A 6,000-nucleotide genomic window follows, 5' to 3' on the forward strand; every position below is an offset into this window, starting at 1 on the left:
GACTTTGGAACTATCTGTTCTTTGCTAATCTCTAACTGTTTTCTAAAATAAAGCGATTTTTCTTGAGCTCTAAATAAAATGATCATTTTGAAATAAATGTTAAGATTTTACTGAATAAAGATTTACTAATACATAAATGTCAGACATGATAACGTTTTGCTTTGAATAAAAATTAGATAAATGAAGAAGTAAAAAGCTGGTCTTTGATTCTTCCTACGCCTAATTTTCATTCTAGTAGATTCATTGCCACTATAGTGGTGTGTCTGAATAATTCAAGTCTGAATAAACCCATGGTAAAATGCAGGTGTAAATAATGAATAGTTAAATAGGTTTAGACGCTCCACCAAATGTTACAGCATTTCTCCATTGCGATTCACCAGAGCCTTGAAGCCAAGTGTAAGTGAACAGGGTAAATGCGCAGTGTTATGGGCCCCACTGATGCATGGTTTGTGAGTTTTAAGGTTTCAGGGAAATGGTGAGTATTAATTAGAAATAATTTCTGGAGCCGCGCTGTAGCAGTGATATACTTGGTTGCAGAGTAGTGGTTACTAAGGAAATTAGCTAGGGTTATGGTAAGGACATATATAGAGTTTGATGTACAGAATTATGACTAACATCTGTTGAGTTTGTATTACGTTACATGTAGTTCTGGAAAGGCTTCATAGAGTAGGGTGAAGCCAGTGCCTCCGTCTCCAGGTGGAGGAAGTGTGGCAAGGTAGTAGCACAGTGAATTAGTCTGTTTCAAAAAAGCAGTATCGCCGAATACTGCAGTGGTATCGTCGCATATCACTGTTTAGGGACCTTAGGTGTAAAAGGATAAATGTATAGTGAGGACAGTCTATGGAATTTCAGCCTTCAAGTATAGGGATCATTCCGTGCTTCCCGATTAAAACTTACTGCTGGGAGAGTAATAGGTCTTAACCCGAGCTTTATTGAAGGGTAAAGGGAGTGGCGTCTCCCTTTTGCTAACAATAGAGGAATTCTGTGGTGGGTTAGTGGACGCGCTGCCTACTGGTAACACAGAGTTCATGTATATATGAATAGGGTTTTCCGTATGAACGTGTGTAAATGATATTGCAATACGCGTTCAAGTGAAACTCTGGGACTGTCTCTAAGGAGGTGAAAAAGATCTCTGTATGTGCTTTCCTAGAGAAGCGTGATCGTTATTGCCTGATAGAAGGGTAAAGCCAGTAGTGTTGCTTTATCGGCAAGTCTAAAAATTCTGAGGAGATAAGCGTCGTCTACTCCGCTTACAGAATACTTGTGCGATTGAAAATTCTATCACTTTATAAGCGAAACAGATTAGTGGAATTGTTTTGTGTACGTTACTAACTGATTTTGTAAAATATCTTGTAAATATGGCTTCTTGAAAAAACCCTGTAAAGGAGGGGTCAGTTGGCGCTGCAGAAGCCAGAGCACTGGTGACGTCAAAAGTGTCGCGCTGGGATTGGTCCACGTGACCAAGACAGAGTAGGAGTTGATTGGTTCATCACAGAAAGCAGCAAAGGCTATTGGTTAAGCACTATAGTGACGTATCGTGTTCTAACTGGTGCATTAGTGCGAACCGCGCTGTGATAGGTTGGTGTTACGGAATCAACAACAGAATAGTACGCGATCTTTTGAAAGCAGGAAAGTTTACCGAAAATGTCATACTACTATTATGATGATGACAGGAAGAAATCTTTATGGTTTAAAAAGCTGAAAAACATGTTCGTAAGAGATAAAGAGGTAGTTACGAGAGAGGGAAAGGTACTTCCTTCACCGAAAATGCCTGCTTCCTATATGTTGACGAAATATGGTTACCATACGTGTGTTTGGTTGGAAAATTGGGTACATTATACCAAAGATGATGTTGTGTTAGCTTTTCCGGAAGGAGGATCATTTGATTTGGCTATTCTGAGGAATTTGAGAGACAAAATGATGAAACTTGAACCGTGACCTAGACCGACTCAGTTTGAAGCATTGGTGGAATGGGAAGATGTGATGCATGAAATGGAAAGTGAGAGGTTGAGCAAGTATCTTAGACCAAGAGGTAGAGGTAGAGATTTGTGGAGAGAAACACATGAGACTCGAATGCGAAGATGGAGGGATGGAAGTATGTGCGAAGGCATGTATCCCGTCAGATTGGTTGAAGAATATGAGGGACGAAAAAGTACAAAAAAGAAAAAGAATACAGAATTGGGAAATCAAAGCTATGGTGAAAGCAAATCAGAGGATGCTGTTTTAGAAGAAATATTAAATAGGAGACCACCCCCATATCAGCCAAGTTCTTTATGGACTACCCCAAACGCCCCGATGGCAGAAGAAAGAGTTAATAAAACGGCAAGACTACCATCAAATTTTAGAGATTTTCCTGAAAGAGTAGAAACAAGATATGTCCCAAGTACACCAATAGGAGAAGCTAGGATTACAGGAACTCCTGTACAAAGTAATGATTCACACAGAATTGTGCTAAGTGCGGAAAGATGAAGTAATGATCAGCCAAACATGTCTGATTATGAGCGTTCTGCACATGAATTGATTCAAAATCTTACTAAAAATATGGAAGCTGTAACAGCACCAGTAACCATAGGACCTGTGATACCGATATTTGAAGATCAGAACTTAAAAGAGCCAAGACTAACCATTCCATTACAACAAAGTTTACAGAGAGCAAAAGAGAGCACTTGTCCTGATTTATCAGAAATAAGGCAGAATATAAGTGTAAATCCACCAGAGTTAACTTTTAATCAAAATTTGTCATGCGGATACCCAACAGGAGCAGAATCTGACTGCTACTCCAGAGAAAAGTGCAGATAAAATAGATTTAACGCAGACACCCATGGGTCCATCAGAAAAGGAGTTAAGTGAATGGATAAAAACATTTAAATTAAAAGAGCAGGAATTAAAAGTGTTAGATGTGTCTAAATTAAAAGTAGACATGGAAGAATTAATATTTGGAACAATTGGGACAGACAGATTAAAAACTTATCAGGATGATGAGCTCATGTTTTTATGTAAAAGTATAACATGGAGAGCAAAGACAATGTACGATCAATTAGAAGAAGTGGCAAGTGAATGTGGAATAGACTTTTCCAAAATAAAGTCATTGCAGAAATCTTATCGAGCAGATTTTGCAGAAAGAGACATTGAAAATATGAACACTGCAGGAAGACAAGCTCAGATAAAAGATTTGATTGTGTTATTGCGCAAATGGGGTAATGTAGGTAAATGGAGAGTCAAGTGGGCAAAGAAGAAAGAAAAAAATAGTGATAAATCTACTTTAGCTTTCCCCATTAGAGAAAAGGGAAAAGTGACAACTGAATTCCCTATGAGAGAGATTCCTGGAGGAGGATATGTACATGTGCCCTGGAGTAGACAAGATATATTGTCATTTACAAATGATTTCCCCAGATTGAGAGAGAAACCAGTAGAATGGTATCGACAAGTTGACATATTTGTAAAGGTGTCAAAAGCACTGTGGATTGATTTAGATGGATTATTTGACATAGTGGTACCAACAGATTTATGGACAGAATATAAAATATCTGTGGATTGGCCAAGGGAGGAGTATCCCAGAGATGAGAAAACGGGAGCTCCCTCACCAGACGTGATGAGGAAATACGAGCAAGTGATAGTATGGTTGAAAAACAAAATACCTCCAAAAGAAATTGATTGGATAAAGATAGACAGAACAACACAGGAGCCGAAAGAAACTGTGCATTCATTTTATGAAAGGTTGTTGTTAGTCTTTAAACAGTATAGCGGTTATGAGGAATTAAATGAGAAAGAGATGAGTCACTTTGTATACAGGTTTGTATATGGATTAAGACCAGAAATTTCAGATATGATTAGGCATAGCATGATGGATTGGCAGTCGAGTTCAGTAGATAAGGTACTGAGACAAACAAAATACTGTAGTGAGGAGATTGATGCAAAACAAAAGAAGCTGAAAGAGAAAGCCATGTGGGCACAAGTAAAAGTAGCAGAACAACAAGTAGCACAGATGGAGAATAAGAATACAGGGGATCAAGGTGGGTATAAAGGTAAACATAAATTGGTAGGGAATATTGATGAATTGAAAAAGAAAATGCCATGTTTCAACTGCGGCCAGATAGGGCATTGGAAACGAGAGTGTAAATGTCCGCCTAGAGTTAATGGGGAACATACATCATTGAATCCGCAGGTGCAGTTTGAGGTAAATCAGCAGCAACCGCAGCAACAGCAGATAGCAAATCAGCAAAGGCAGGTGCCGCAACCGCCACTGCCATACAGTGGGAATCAGCAGAGATAAGTGCAGAGACAGGATTCAGCAGTGGTGAGCAGGTAAAAAGACCGCAAAGAGTAAAAGCGTGTCCTCAATATTGATTGCAAGAAGAGAATGGCAGTGAGCCGGATGAAAGTTTCTGACGGTGCCTGAGGGAGGAAGAAGTGTGTGTGCTTGGGGGCACTCTTGAGGTAGATCAGTCAGGTCCATTTGTGAGCGGAAAGGTGAATGATGTGGAAATAACTTTCCTAGTGGACACTGGTGCTACCCGTTCTACTGTTAGGTCAGTGGAAATTCAAAATCTTCCTCTCTCGGGTGAGACAATCTAGGTTTTAGGTGTAGCTAACAGACAAATAAATACTCCTTTGACAAAACCAGTTGAAATAGAGATTGGGACGTATAAAGATATGCATCGGTTTGTAGTGTGTGACAGCAGTCCTGTTAATTTGTTAGGCAGGGATATATTGTGTAAAATGAACTGTGCCATATGCTGTTCACCAGATGGCATAGAATTGCAGACTCCAGACAAAGATAGTTTGTATAAATTGACAATGCTCATGATTGAGGCAGAACAAGACAAACTGTTTCCTGTTTTTGATAAAGAGAAAATTCCTGTTGAACTGAAAGAGGCAGTGAAAGAAAGTGTATGGGATTTCACTGGAAAAGATATAGGTTTGATGAAAGGAGTTGATCCTGTGAAAGTGTCCATAAAAGAAGGTGCAAATTATCCGAATATACCCCAGTATAAAATGACTGCGGAAATAATTGAAGGGATTACTCCAGTGATTGACAAAATGATTGTGCAGGGAATTCTAAGAGAAATCGAGAGCAGTCCTTGTAATTCACCAATTATGGGATTGAAAAAGCCAAATGGAACATTTAGAATTGTACAGGACCTGAGAAAGGTTAATAAAATTGTTATGTTATGTTATGTTATGTTATAACGCTTTTGTATAGCGCACGGCTACTCGAAAAGAGTGTCCCGGCGCTTTCCACCTGCAACTCAGGTTAAAAATAACACAACACAGCAAAAATAAGAAAAAATCCAACCAGAAAACGGTGGAAACAGCCTAAAGATTAAAAAGCCAGGTCTTCAGGCTCTTCCTGAACTGGAACAAATTGGCAGTGCTGCGAAGCGTGAGAGGGAGCGAATTTCACAGCTGAGGAGCTTTGCAGCTGAAAGAGCGCCCTCCCGCGCGAGCCTTCCTCACCCGCGGGACCACCGCTTTACAAAGGGATTCTGAACGCAATGAGCGGACTGGTCGATAGAAGGCGAGTCTCCGCCGCAGGTATCCGGCCCCAGATCCATACAGGGCTTTGTGCATCAGGGTCAGGGATTTGAAATGGATCCGCTTCCAGATGGGCAGCCAGTGTAACGCCTCTAACAGCCCGGAGGCTCTGGCTCGTCTACGCAGGCCAAAAATAGCCCGGGCGGCCGAATTCTGTACCACCTGTAGGCGCTGGACTAGGTAATCAGGGAGGCCAAGAAAAAGGGCATTGGTGTAGTCTAGCCTTGAGCCAACGAGAGCCTGCACAGTAATCCGCCTGTGCTCCTCAGACAACAGTGGCAGGAATTTGCGGAGCATTTTCAAAATTCCATAGCAGGTGCCAGCCAGACCCAGAATGTGAGTTCTCAGCGACAACTGGTTGTCTAGCTTGACACCCAGATTTTTTTGCTACCAAGGAAGACTGTGCAGGAGGGCTCATGTCAGACGGCCACCAATACTGCCACTCCGGATCGGCTACGCAACCGA

This window comes from Lissotriton helveticus, chromosome 7 (genome assembly GCF_964261635.1).
Source record: "Lissotriton helveticus chromosome 7, aLisHel1.1, whole genome shotgun sequence".
In the NCBI taxonomy this organism is placed as follows: Eukaryota; Metazoa; Chordata; class Amphibia; order Caudata; family Salamandridae; genus Lissotriton; species Lissotriton helveticus.